The sequence below is a fragment of the Primulina eburnea genome, chromosome 10, assembly GCF_022965805.1.
Source record: "Primulina eburnea isolate SZY01 chromosome 10, ASM2296580v1, whole genome shotgun sequence".
In the NCBI taxonomy this organism is placed as follows: domain Eukaryota; kingdom Viridiplantae; phylum Streptophyta; class Magnoliopsida; order Lamiales; family Gesneriaceae; genus Primulina; species Primulina eburnea.
In genome coordinates this window covers 836,517-851,732 of record NC_133110.1, presented here as the reverse complement: position 1 = coordinate 851,732, position 15,216 = coordinate 836,517, and positions in this window count along the sequence as shown.

Here is a 15,216-nt window from a genome sequence, read left to right as displayed (position 1 = left end):
GAAATTTGGGTTCAGTCCCCAGCCGCCATTTTTTTTTGTGTTCAGTCCCTAGGTACTTTTTTAGTATCACATTTCCACATGAAGTGTACCACATTTCCACATGAAGTGTACCACATTTTGTATGACATAGTACCACAATTTTGTGGGTAGGGAGTGAAGCCAAAGAAATTTTTTGATTGGGGATTTTTCAATAACTTCCCCTTTGGACAAACTATTATAAAGAACGCTTTTAGAGTTAATAAATAATATGTTTTGTTTTTCATTATTATCTTAATTTATAAAAACATAAAAAAAATATCTCTCGATTGTTCTTTTAAAACTATACTTAGAAAAAAAAAAAAGTAATTTCAAAAACATTTTAAAAAAAAAAACGTAATTTCAAAAACATTTTTCTTATATTTAAACACATACTTTAAATTCTTTTACTAAAAAAATTTTAAAGTACTTACTCAAACGGAGCCTATATACACATTAGAATTTTTTCGTCGGATAAATTAGTTTGATCATCTGATATTTAGTCAAAATAAGATGTTAGTATAGAAACATGACTTTTTTGTAGTTTAGTTTGTTTTCACCCAAATGCTGATGTCGGATATTAATCATATTATCGAAATATGTTTCATGTTAGAACTCTGGTGGGCGGTAAGTGCTTGTAGGGGCTTTAACCCAAGTGGCACCGTAAATGTCACTTGTTGACGTCAGCTCAGGTTCAAGCCTCCCCGACCTTTAATTTGTAATTTTTAAAAAAAATGTAGGGGTCACCACAAAATGTGAAATATTAATTTCCCACCTCCTCAATTATGTTAAGGCCTTAACATAATATATTCATCAATATATATATATATATATATATATATATATATATATATATGTATATATATATATATATATATATATATATATTGGAAAGCCAAATTCTCGTAAATGTGCATTGAAATCTTGTTCTTAAATTTTAAAGGATCGAGGTGTGTGGGGAATTTATTACATGACGCATCAATATTTATGTTCGAAATTACCACTCAGTCGGCTGGATTTATCGTACCATTAAATTTACCATCATCATATAGTCATCAATTTTGGTTTCATTTAACAGAGGGTTGTCCAAATTAGTAATTACAGTGATAGTGATATTACTATCAAAAACTTTATTATAAAAAATTCACGTAAGATCGTCTTACTACTTAATTTTGTGAGACGGTGACCCGTGAAAAACATTAATTTTTATGTCTGTCAAAATTATTGTTTTTAACGATATATACAGATCAGATCAGATCGATCAATATAAAAGATATAAATCCATAAAAATCTCTCACAAAATATTATTGCATGTAGATCTTCATTTGATATTTAGTGGGTAACGAATCTACAGTAATTGTGAGGCACTAGTGACTCCGTAAAGAGGAATCAGGATCCGCCGTTTCCGCATGGTATCCAAGTGAGAGAGTGTGTGTATGTGGCGTAAGCATTATATAATTCCAAACATGAAATTCAGCGAGGTTAGATTTCTCGAGGATTTCCCAACTCCCATTCTCGAATCATGACGAGATAATATTTACTTTTGCAAAAAAAAAAAAAAAAGGAAACCAAGAAAAAAAAGTGTAGTTTTTGGCTTTTTGCTATTTTGCTAAAAAATGTGGTGTACGTATTAATTGGGAAACCATCCGCCATTAATATTGGTGAGCACTCGCAATCATGCAGAAAAATTATTAAATGGCCATTAAGACATAGTTTGGTACATGAGATAAGAGAGGGATTGATAAATAATCCTCCTTATCGCATGTTTGGTACCTTTTTAAAAAACTCATGATAATATCATGTGCCTTTGATAAATAATTTTTTAGAAGGATAAAATATGATAATTTTAATCAAATGATAAAATACACTACAAATGACTTAATTACCCTCAATTTATAATGATTTTTTATAAATCTATACTAGTAGTTAGAAATTAAAATCAAATAAATATTTTATTTATTTTTATATATTATATAATATGATAATTATATAAATGATTTCGAGATAATTATATAAATAATTTTTATAAATCTCAATAAAATTATTATTATCACTCGATTAACCTTAAAAATTGATATTTGACTTGACTCAAAAAATCAAAGGCTCAATTATCATATTATATAATATATAAAATTAGGTAAAAATAAATAAATCATGCAAGTACTATCGGCACATGTACAGATAAAAAATATGAACTCAAGCAACAACTTTGAAATTATAAAATTTATTATGATATGGTTAATTTTGTCATTACAATCTAATATATAAATTTAATCACTCTTATTAAAATCATACCAAATATCAAATATAATATCTTACACCTTATTTATCCTTAACTTATCATTATATTATATATCACATGTTTATCCTATCATATGTACCAAACTATGCCTAAGAATACTGGGAATTTATAGCTCGCTTAGCAATTCAGATTCAGTGATACGTACACAGGTGAATTTCTAGTCTATCCATTAATGAATATTTGATTCGGGACGGAAGAACATCAAGGCAGGAATCATCAGCTTGTTCTTGTTAATCGATTTTTTTTTTTTTAAGAAAAGAGTATCAAATTAATACTGTTTTTTTTTTTTGAAGAATTATATAAAATTTTACACTAACAATTATAAAATTATTAACTCATTTTTATGTTTGTCACATCGTGGCCCAAGTCCACGTACAATTTGTTTTTTTTTTCAAAAAATATTTTTCATGCACGTACGATATTAATTGCATGGCAGCAGGTCACGTTGACAGAGATTCCTAACACGTGAGACGCAATTTTTTAATGAATGAAACACAAATAAAAAGAAGACAATAATTACAGATTATATATCCGTACAATGAAGACAGATAAAATTCAAGATGATGATGAAGTTGGTGGTCGTTTGGAGTCCAAATTGGGACTTTAAATTAATTATTTTCATCCGAAATATATCGACGAAAACAATTTTTTTATATCTTTTATATTTTGGATCCTTCAGATATATGATAAATTTTTATATGATATATGAAAGAGTCGCATATATAAATTAGGGTTCATACCTTCACTACCCAAAAAAGATTACGATACAAAGAAAAATGCACGTACGTACCTTCAAATCGATGAATCTAAAATCCCGACTCAAGTAGCTAGGCCAAGAAACACGTGCAATCTTCCATGTTAGACAACTATAAGGAAACTTCTCTATGAAAACAAAACTTAAGCAACTTGAAAAAATTATTGGAATTTTGTTTTCATTTATTAATAATTATGTTCACCCCCATCTCCAATTATATATATCTTTTAAAAAAACTTTTAATTGTATAAAAATATTAGTAAAAATGACTACTACTCACTAACATCTTTAAAAAGAAGGCTTAGCAGGTGTCCGTTTTGGAGATAAGGGCTCGATGGAGTCCAAGATTGTGATAGTCCTTGATCGTCACGCACCATTAGGTTCCATTCATACTATATATATATATATATATATATATATATATATATATATATATATATATATATATATATATATATATAAATGCGTGTGTCTTGTCTTGATTCATTTATTTTTATGGGCACACAAGACTTAATAAAGAGATATTTGGTATCCAAAAGCTGGCAATATCAATATCTCAGCTATGTATACGTACAGAAGAATACAAATAAATATATTGATATGATGTGGGATGCCGTGCATGATTTGTTTATTCATTGATTGTAGATATATGAATATGATTTTTTTTAAAAAAAATTAAAGTGGCCAGTAAGTATATGTAATATTGAATATAACTGTTTTTATATGTAGGAAATATAATTATAAATATTCAGATATGGGCGGATATATACATATAATCCAATGGGGAAGGATCTTTGCATATGTATTATGGTAAATGTAGTGATTTATTCTTGATTACACAATCCGAGCACTATTTTCTTCCTGGATCGAACACTCAACCGAAGAGTTGTTTCACTTCTGCACTTGTGTTTCTTTATATGAAGAAACTCAATAACATGCAAATCAATCAACAAGAATCATTCACAGAATAAGATGAGTCAAGGATTTACGTGGTTCGGTTTTTCAACCTACATCCACGGCAGCCGAAGCAATAGCAATTTACTATAAAATCCAAGAGGAAGTATTTTTCAGAGAAGACCCTCTCACCTTGAACCCTCATCCCTCCTTATATATATATAAAAACTTGACCCTCTTTTATATACATGAATAACTAACTTCTAAAGTAGTTAGCAACAGCAAGGAATGAATCGATATACTTCCTTCGTTCTTGGTACTTTATTCCAAGGTCTTCCACACACACATGCACAGGGCCAACTTCTTAACAATTCTCCACCTTGGCTCTGTTTGTGATTGTTGTGCACCCTCCTTGTCTTAGAATTCTCCTATTGCTCCTGGCTGCTCCAGTCTCTTTTGTTAAGTCTTTCCAACCCTGACCAAGTTTAGACATTTGTTAAACTTGGAAATAGGAAGGACCTTAGTTAAAGCATCTGCCGGGTTGTCTTCTGAAGCAACCTTTTCCATTTGAATTTCACCTCTCGAAATGATTTCTCGTATGAAGTGGACTTTTATATCAATGTGCTTGGACCTCTCATGGTACATTGGATTTTTCATGAGATGTATGGCACTTTGGTTGTCACAGTATACAACCAAATTCCCTTGTTGTATTCCCACTTCCTTTATGAAACCAAGAAGCCATATTCCTTCCTTTATTGCCTCGGTTGCTGCCATATATTCCGCTTCAGTTGTTGACAAAGCAACTACCTTTTGTAAAGTGGCCTTCCAGCTGATAGCTCCACCGAATGCTGTACAGATGTAACCTGACAGAGATTTCCTGGTATCCATACAACCTGCAAAATCTGAGTCCACATAACCTTCAACCACTCTAGATGGATTTCTTTCTGCCACGTAGCTAATCCCAACATCCTTGGTTCCATTCAGATATCGGAGAACCCACTTTAGAGCAGTCCAGTGCTCTTTCCCCGGATTAGCCATGAACCTGCTGGTTACACTGATTGCATATGCCAAGTCAGGACGAGTGCAAACCATACAATACATGATACTGCCAATAGCATTGGCATAGGGAACTTTCTCCATATATTGAATCCCTTCAGCTTCTTGTGGTGACTGTGAGGTCGTGAGTTTGAAGTGTTGTGCCAATGGAGTGCTCACACACTTGGAGGTTAGCATTCCAAACTTGCTTAAGATCTTGTTTATGTATTCTTCTTGAGACAGCACCATTTTTCTTTGTTTCCTGTCACGTAGAATGTCAATGCCCAAGATCTTACTTGCTGGTCCCATATCTTTCATTTCAAATTCCTCACTAAGCTGTTGCTTCAACTGGTTTATTTCTCTTCTATCTTTGCTGGCCAGGAGCATATCATCCACATACAACATCAGATACACTTGGCTATGAGTTCCAGCAAACTTAAAATACACACAGCTATCATATTTTGATTTTGAATAGCCAATCTTTGTCATGAATTGGTCAAACCGCACATACCATTGCCTTGGCGATTGCTTTAAGCCATAGAGTGATCTCTTTAACAGACAAACTTGATCTGGTTTTCCCAAGCTAAAACCCTCTGGTGGCCTCATGTAAATGGTTTCTTGAAGTTCACCATGTAAAAAGGCGGTCTTCACATCCATTTGGTCCAATTCCATGTCATGTTGAGTTACTACGGCTAGTATCATTCTTATGGATGTTTGTTTTACAACGGGAGAAAATATTTCATTATAATCAACTCCTTCCCTTTGTGTAAACCCCTTTGCCACCAACCGAGCTTTATATCTGGCATCCTCAACTCCTGAAATCCCCCTTTTCTTTTTAAAGATCCATTTACATCCTACCAGCTTTTGGTTCTTTGGTATGTCAACCATGATCCAAGTTTTGTTTTTCTTTAGGGATGACATCTCATCCTCCATAGCATCGATCCACTTTTGTTTCTCTCTGCAGGTTACTGCATGTTCATAGCTTATTGGCTCCACCTCATCCAAGTCACTTGCAACAAGTAGGGCAAATGCCATAAGATCAGCAAAGCCGAACCTTTGAGGTGCTTTAGCTACTCGTTTCTGTCTATCCCTCACAAGTTGATAATCTTCTGAGGTCTTCCCAGCTTGTTCTCCATCTGTCTGCTCAAGTATTTCAGATTCTTTTCCTTCCTTGAGTTCAAATTCAGAAGCTGTAACAGCTTGATGTTTGTGTCCCTGAATTTGATCATCTCTTCTTGGTTCAACTGGAGCTTTGAGTGGAAATTCCATTTCATTGAACCTGACATCCCTGCTGATGAAGCATCTTTCGTTTCCAGGTTCTATGCACCATAGTTTATATCCCTTGACTCCCTCCGGATAACCCAAGAAAACACACTTTTGAGCTCTAGGTTGTAATTTGTCCTGTCTTATGTGAGCATATGCAGTACAACCAAAAGCTCTTAAGTTTGAATAGTTTGAAGGCTTACCACTCCACCTTTCCTGTGGAGTTTTTAATTCTATGGCAGAAGAGGGGCTCCTGTTTATTAGATAGCAGGATGTTTGAACAGCTTCTGCCCAGAAACTCCTTGACAGTCCTGAGTTTGCAAGCATGCTTCTTACACGTTCAAGGATAGTCCTATTCATTCTTTCCGCCAGGCCATTTTGCTGTGGCGTTCCAGGCACTGTGAAATGTCTAGAGATCCCTTCATCCTTGCAATATTGTTTGAATTGATGAGAACAAAACTCGAGTCCATTATCTGTGCGGAGTTTCTTTACCTTCCTCTCTGTTTGATTTTCCACCCGAGTTTTCCATTCCTTAAAAGCTGTAAAAGCTTGATCCTTTGTTTTTAATGTAATGATCCAGAGCTTCCTCGAGTAATCATCAATAATGGACATGAAGTAGTTAGAACCACCCCTTGACTGCACCCTTGAAGGTCCCCACAAATCAGAGTGTATGTAGTCGAGAGTTCCCTTTGATTTTGTGTTAGCAGATATGAACTTAACTCTGTGACTTTTTCCATATATGCAGTCATCACAGAACTCAAGAGGTTCTATCTTGTCGCCACATAACAAATTTTGTTTGTTAAGTTCAGCCAAACCTCGTTCACTTATGTGTCCCAACCTTAGGTGCCATAGTTTTGTCTTGTTCTCTGCTGTCATGGTTGAATCAATCTGTCCAACTATTGTTTCTGCTTCGAGAGTGTATAAACCATTCTGTTTAGTGCCTTTCATAACGGTTAATGACCCTTTTGAAATCTTCATGGTCCCAGCTTCGATCTTCACATTGAAGCCATTTGTATCAAACATCCCTATAGACAGCAAGTTCCTTTTCAATTCAGGAACATACCTCACCGATGAGATTAATCTTTGGCACCCATCAGGGAGTCTTAGCATGATGTTCCCAATACCCAAGATTTTACATGTCTTGTTATTTCCCAAAAGCACAAAACCGGTTTCTCCTTCAACAAGTTCCCGAAACCATTCTCTTTTGGGACACATGTGGAATGAGCAACCAGAATCTAATACCCAAGATTCATTAGATTCTGATACGGCTGCAACCAGAACATCTGCTGAGTCGTAGCCATCACTCACAACTGTTGCATCACCGCTTTCCACGCTCTTCTCTTGATTTTTCCATTTTCTCTCTGGGCATTCACGCTTAAAGTGTCCTTCCTTATGGCATATGTAACACCTCAACCTTCCTCTTGATTTGGATCGAGATCTGTTTCTTGAGAATTTTGATTCTTTCTTGATCGATCTTCCTCGGGCCATTAAACCTTCACCATTCAAATCCTTCTTTGTTTCATGTTGTTTCTGTAATTCCTTTGAATTAAGAGCCGATTTGACCTCTGCTATTGTTAATGATTCTTTTCCGTAAAGCATGGTGTCAACAAAGTGCTCGTAGGACTTTGGCAAGGAGCTTAAAAGCAGAATTGCATAATCCTCCTCATCGATCTTAATATCGATGTTCTTGAGATCAAGAATGATTTTATTAAAATCATCCATGTGTTTCCTTAAGTCCTTTCCTTCTTCCATACCGATTGTATAGAGTTTTTTCTTCAAATACAATCTGTTTGCGAGAGATTTCTTGAGATAGAGACATTCCAATTTCTTCCATACCGCTAGAGCCGTGCCTTCTTCCGCGACTTCTCGCAGCACTTCATCGCCTAGACATAGTAGGATGGCACTATGGGCCTTTGCCTCTGTTTCCGCAGACATCTTCTTATCTTTCCCGGCGACACCTTCTTCTTGATTGATGGCCTCAAATAAGCCATTGTGTACGAGAAGGGCTTTCATCTTAATCCTCCACAAACTGAAATCGTTTGTGCCAGTGAACTTTTCAAGATCGAACTTCGACGTCGCCATTTCTCCCGACCTGGCTCTGATACCACTTGTAGTGATTTATTCTTGATTACACAATCCGAGCACTATTTTCTTCCTGGATCGAACACTCAACCGAAGAGTTGTTTCACTTCTGCACTTGTGTTTCTTTATATGAAGAAACTCAATAACATGCAAATCAATCAACAAGAATCATTCACAGAATAAGATGAGTCAAGGATTTACGTGGTTCGGTTTTTCAACCTACATCCACGGCAGCCGAAGCAATAGCAATTTACTATAAAATCCAAGAGGAAGTATTTTTCAGAGAAGACCCTCTCACCTTGAACCCTCATCCCTCCTTATATATATATAAAAACTTGACCCTCTTTTATATACATGAATAACTAACTTCTAAAGTAGTTAGCAACAGCAAGGAATGAATCGATATACTTCCTTCGTTCTTGGTACTTTATTCCAAGGTCTTCCACACACACATGCACAGGGCCAACTTCTTAACAGTAAACAAGTACTGTATCATCTAGTCGATAACAAGAAATCAAAATGTTATTTGAATAAGTAAATAATATGATCAATATTTAGATAATGTTTTCAATTGATTAAAAAAATTGATTATGAAGTTTTTCTTTACAAATTCGCAAATTTTTTTAAAAAAATATTCGATATTCACTTATTTTCAAGTATTTGAAAGCACTACTTTAAAAGTATTTTATTTATTGAAAATTTATATATTAAAGTAAGTTTTTATTTGAAAAGGACGCCATTATTAATATTTGTATTACTTCCATTAGATGCGTCACAATTAGAGCAATTTAATTATTTTTTCACCTTTTTTAATAAGAATAGACTATTTATTAGTTTTATAATATAACTAAATTATAACCCTAGCTTTTAAACTTATTTTTATTGTATATTATTTTACAAAGTTATGATTATACAAAATAGGTACATTCTAGTTTGTTTATTCTTGTTCGTCTCCTTTCTCTATGGTTATTTTGATTTACCTTATATATATAAGCTTAATAATAAGCGAAATATTTTAAATGTTCGGCAAAATTTCAGGATTATAACAAGTATGCAAATGAAGTTTAATTAACTAATTAATTACAATTAAGTGACTGATTATAGGCAGAGTTGCACGTGTGCACGATCTGGAGACAAGGCGAAACGGGTGGGAAGAGGGTGCATAAATATGTTGTCTGACGCCACCAAATTTGCTATCTTCATTAAATATTTCTGGCATTGTTTTGTGTGCGTGTGACCCATTAAATCGGGATTTAATATTTTTTACAACTTTATTTTTCCCATTATAATTAATATACATCCAAGAGAAGTCCAGAAAATAACAATCATGGCCACAGTTTGACCTGGATGGGCTTGGTCAACCTTTATTTCTTGACCAACAAAAGAACAATTGGCCATCCCTCGCACTCATGTTTGTTCCATTTTAGATATAGTTTTGAAATGCACTACATATGGAACTTACAATAAATTAATGCTTAGTTAGATGATCTTAGATATAATAATCAAAGTGTCATTTTCGATCGAGGAACTAAGCTTTCTCGTTCTATTAGGTTTGAGAAGTCTGTGGATTCGAACTAGGGACGGAGTTATATGTGGGGCTGGGTTGAGCTCCATTCCAACCTAATTTAAAAAAATTAAATATGGTTTATTTTAAAAAATTTATTGATTAGCCCCAAACTCAATCTATTTTTTCTCTTTTTTTCACTTGTCTGATACCCCATCTCTATTATTTTCTCTCAAACTATTACAATTTTCATTACTTCTGTTAGGACCAATGGAATCCGGATATCTCCACACCGGTATGATATTGTCCACTTTGGGTTTTAACCCTCATGGTTTTGCTTTTGGAACTACCCAAAAGGCCTCGTACCAATGGAGATATCATTTCATCTTTATAAACCCATGATCTTTCTCTAGATCTTTCAATGTGAGACTTTGATTGTATCCCAACAATCCTCCCCTCAAACGAAGTTTCACTATTATTCTCATAGTTCGAGCTTCCCCTCAAGCCTTATTCATCCTCCAATCGAGGTTACTCCACTTTGCTGCGTTGGAACGCACGCCTTACATGAATACTGGGAGCATAAACCAATCGATCGTCATTTTTCCAAATCGATTGTAGATTCGAAAAACCCACGGCATAAGCTTTCTTTTAATACCAAAATTTCGAAGTTTCTTTGTCGTCTTGAAATCAACCGTCATCCATCGGTCACCGTTTTCACAGAAAATCATGAGAAAATCTTAGTGTTAGACTTTCTACAGTTCGTTCTTGTTACTCTTAGTTAGATTTCGAATTTTAAATATAATTTCAGATGTTAGTGTTTCGAAATTTGGGTATTTTGGTTTTTTGAATTTCGATAATTGATATATATTAAAATGTTGATTGTAAGTAATATATTTGAGCCGATTGATGGTATTTATAATTTTTTGGAATTTATTTGATCATTATTTCGAATTTTCAGATTTTATATTGGGGATTGTCGATTTTTAATGTTGATTATTTATTATTTGGATGTTTAGATGCTATAGAAAATATCAATGTGAATTTATAGAATTTTGTAGGAATTGTTGAAAAATTCAAAATTATGTAAATAGGATTTTCGAACTTATAAGGCTGTAAAAATTTTATATTTAAATATATTATGCCTTAAGATTGCCAAATGTTAACTTCGGATTTGCTTTGGAATAATTATATATTTTGATTGACAGGTGATTTATATATTTTTATCTACGTCGTTTACTTAGTTATCAAATCTGATTATATTTATTTAATTTACAGGTTGATTCTCTTGTTTTAACCCCGTTTGTACATCAACAACGGAATGATCATTTTCAGCAATGAAACTCGTTAAAACAACTCTTCGTAACAAAATGGAAGCAGAGTTTTTCAGAGATTCTATGGTAATCTACGTCGAACGATATTTGGTTGAAAAAATTGATAATAATTAATGAGTTTTATTCTAAGAAGAATCGAAGAGCACAACTTCGCAATAGTGTTTTAGCTCCATGTTTTTGAAGATATTAAATATTAAATACTCTTGTTCTATGTTTTCATAAAATCAATGTTTACATATTTTTTATTTTAAATATTTATTTTATTAAATACCATATGGGACGGAGCCAGCCCCAGGTAATTTTGAATCCTGGCTCCGCCCTGGTTCGAACCAGAGCTTCATATTTTGCTATCTCCTTTAGAATTTGAGTGCCGCTTCTGCAGCCTCGGTTTTCGTGTACTCCGGTTACAGGTATCCATGGTAGAACAAGGTAGTGCATGCCCGAGATGCTAACCTTTCGTTTGTTCGATTATGTTTTTTTATGAGACGGCCTCACATATTTTGGAGTTATGAGACATATAGTAATAGACGTTCATGAGTATCTGTTCATATTTTTCAATAATAAATAAATAGTATTTGTAATTAAGCTAATTATTGTTGTTTTTTTTTAATTAAATCCACGTTCCCTATAAGTGATTCTATTTATTTTCTTAGGTTTAAATTAATATAGCATGAATTAATAATTGTAATGGATTTGATCAAATAGGTATATAACGTAAAATGCCATGACCACAATGTATCGATGAATTATTCAAGCTTTTAATATGTGTCAGGATAAGGTCTTTCATTTATTCGATATAACCCAATGTTGCCGCATAAATGTTTGATGATCTTAAATAAATTAAAAACTATTTTTAATTTCTAAACACATAAATTATAAGCAACAGGAATTGACTGGAGGAAAAAAAACAGATTAAAAAAACTTTATAATATCTAATGATATTAGCTATAAGGGGAAAAAAGGGTCCAGAAATCGTTTTTAAAAAAATTCACAAAAAATGTTTATTTAGGAAAATTATTGGAGGATAATATTTTTCAAACAATATGTTTTATTTCTATTTTTAAAATGAAAAAATTACTTTGTATATATAATAAATTTACGTAGCTACGGATTGGTTGGCTGAATAGTTGCTAAAAGAGACATGAAGTGGCAGGGGACACAAATGCTTCTAGCCACACACGTTATTCACTCCACCGCGTACATTGTATCATATCACTAAAGTCTAAATTGAAACTTGCACGTTACTTTTATATATATATATATATATATATATATACATAACAAAATATTAAATTTATCTAATTTCTCATTTCAATAAAATATATTTCCTTAGAAAATATTAAATTTATTTATTTCTTATCTTTAGACCGCATGCCCGAAAATCGACATTATTTCCCCTCAGAATGAGCATTGGAGGGTTAATTCAATTTTACGACCTCTGTTAATGGATTAAGTCCCAATAAATTAAAGTGGAAATTCTTACCTACTTTCGAATCTTCACAATCATATTGTTTCACTGATATGTGTTTTATTATATTGAAAATAGGTAATAGAAAAGATGGAGAAATGGCATATAATAAAAACATTAAGGTAAAAAGTTGTGTGAGATAGTCTCACGGATCATATTTTGTGAGATTGATATCTTATTTGGATCATTTATGAAAAAAAATTATTTTTCGTAGTAAGAGTATTACTTTTTATTGTGAATATCAGTAGGGTCGACTCGTCTCACAGATAAACATTTATGAGACTGTCTCACAAGAGACTCGATCAAACATTAATTGAGACGACATGCTTTACTTTAATTTTACGGCAGTTATTCTTTTAATTTCTGGTGGTCTATATTAATAACAATTCGCAAAAATCTTACGCAAAATAATTTAATTAGTATTTTATTCAAATTATCAATGTAAAAAGGTACCTCGATTTAATGCTTTGTATGGTAGGAATGGAACATATTACTTTTAAAAAATATACTTAGGTCTTAATCAAGCTAGCACGTTAAGAAAAGAAATTGTTAACTTGGAAGCAATTGGAGTTTAGCTATGGTTGAATCTTGAATTTTTAAAAAAATTATCTTTTATTTATTTTATTTTTTTTTGAGAAGAAATTATCTTTTATTATATCATCACTGTGAGCACTTTTAGAGCTCTCACTCTTAATATAAATATAAAATATAAAAAGTTATAAAAGTATGATGGTCTTCGATAAGAGGACATCCAATGCAGGGAAAAACAATTTTTTATTATTATAATTTTGTTATTATTATTATAAGACAAGCAGAAACGAACAATACTTGAATTAATATATTTATTTAATTATTATTAATATATATCGGAATAGGAAAAGTCACAATCTGCTCGGGTTCAGGTGATTTCAAAATTTCAGAAGCTTTTAATTGTAATAATATGTCAACTGGTTTGAGTTTGACCTGTCATAACAATAAAATTACACACGTGTAAATATTAATTTCGAATGTGATTTTGTCCTTTCAAATTAAATTAGTGTTGATATAAGTAACATTTAATTAAATTTACTGATAATTTACTTTTGTCAAATTCACCACAAGTTCTCTGTTTCAAATCTTATATTAAAATTGAAGGAAGAAAATATTAGTTTTATTCACATAGCTTCGTCTGAGTCATCGATCAAGTTCGAATAGGTTGGTAGACATTGGAACTAGTTTAAAGTAGTAGACCATGGAAAGATTTAGATTTATAGCAATTATTTCGTATCTATTTTTAAAAAATGTCATTATTCATATGTTAAAACATATATTAAATATTCTGCCAAATTATTTGTTAATAACTGTACTAAAAAAAATCATAGTGTAAGGACACTAATCAACAACCTATGGGTCTCTATATTTAATGATAGGGACAATCAGTGGTCCTGTCGATTTTTATTTTATTTTTATTAAAGGTACAACACATCATGCAACAGCCTGTACTTACCCCTACACTCTCTACCTCGTGACTAACAGCAATTTCCATGTAGAGTAAAAAAAATATTCATTATCCATAGAGTAAGGATTTACAATCTAAATTTGAAATGATAAAATATTTTAGATATATAAAAAAATATCATTACCTAAAAAATAATATGGCAAAAACTTATATAAGACGATCTCACATGTCATATTTTGTAAGACGAATATATTATTGAGGTCATCCATGAAAAATTATTACTTTTTATGCTAATAATATTACTTTTATGATAAGAATATTACTTTTTATGCTTAGAGTATTACTTTTTATTGTGAATATCGGTAAGATTGTCTCATCTCACAGATAAAGACTCGTGAGACCGTCTCACGTGATCCATAGTCCACATATGTGTACAAGGATCAAATCAAAGTATCCGATCTAATTTATAATGTGAAAAAAATAAATTAGATTGTTATAACCAAATATAACTTAGGCGTGAACTAAAAATCAATTAAATTAACCCTCGATGTAAAATTGGACTATATCATTATGATTATTTTTTAAATGTATTGAGAGAAGCTATTAAATGTGTCTTTCAAAGAAAGAGCAATGGTTGTCTGAAAATTTGCTGAGAAGAGTAGTAAAAAAGAAGAAAATTTATCTTGAGATTTTTATTTCCTGTGGATTTTACTAACAAATTTGTTAAAGAGGGTTGTGGGCACGTACATGATATTTTCTTTTAAGATATGATTCCGTTTCTTAGTTCGTGCAAAATAATGAAGTACACATTTTTTTGGGACTGTTCGGTTGGGCATTAATTTCTCACATTTATTTTTGGTCCAGTGCATTTATTTTGTTTGAGCAAAAATCTCTTTTAGATTTATATATCAAATTATATATATGCACATATGGATTTATGATATATACGGACCTAAATTTTATTTTGACTCTTAGTCAAAATATAAATATTTTATTAGGTCTTAGATGGTCTCACAAATTTTTATCTGTAAGACGGGTCAATTTTGCCGATATTTACAATAAAAAGTAATACTCTTAGCATAAAAAGTAATATTTTTTCATTAATGTCCCAAATAAGATATCCGTCTTAC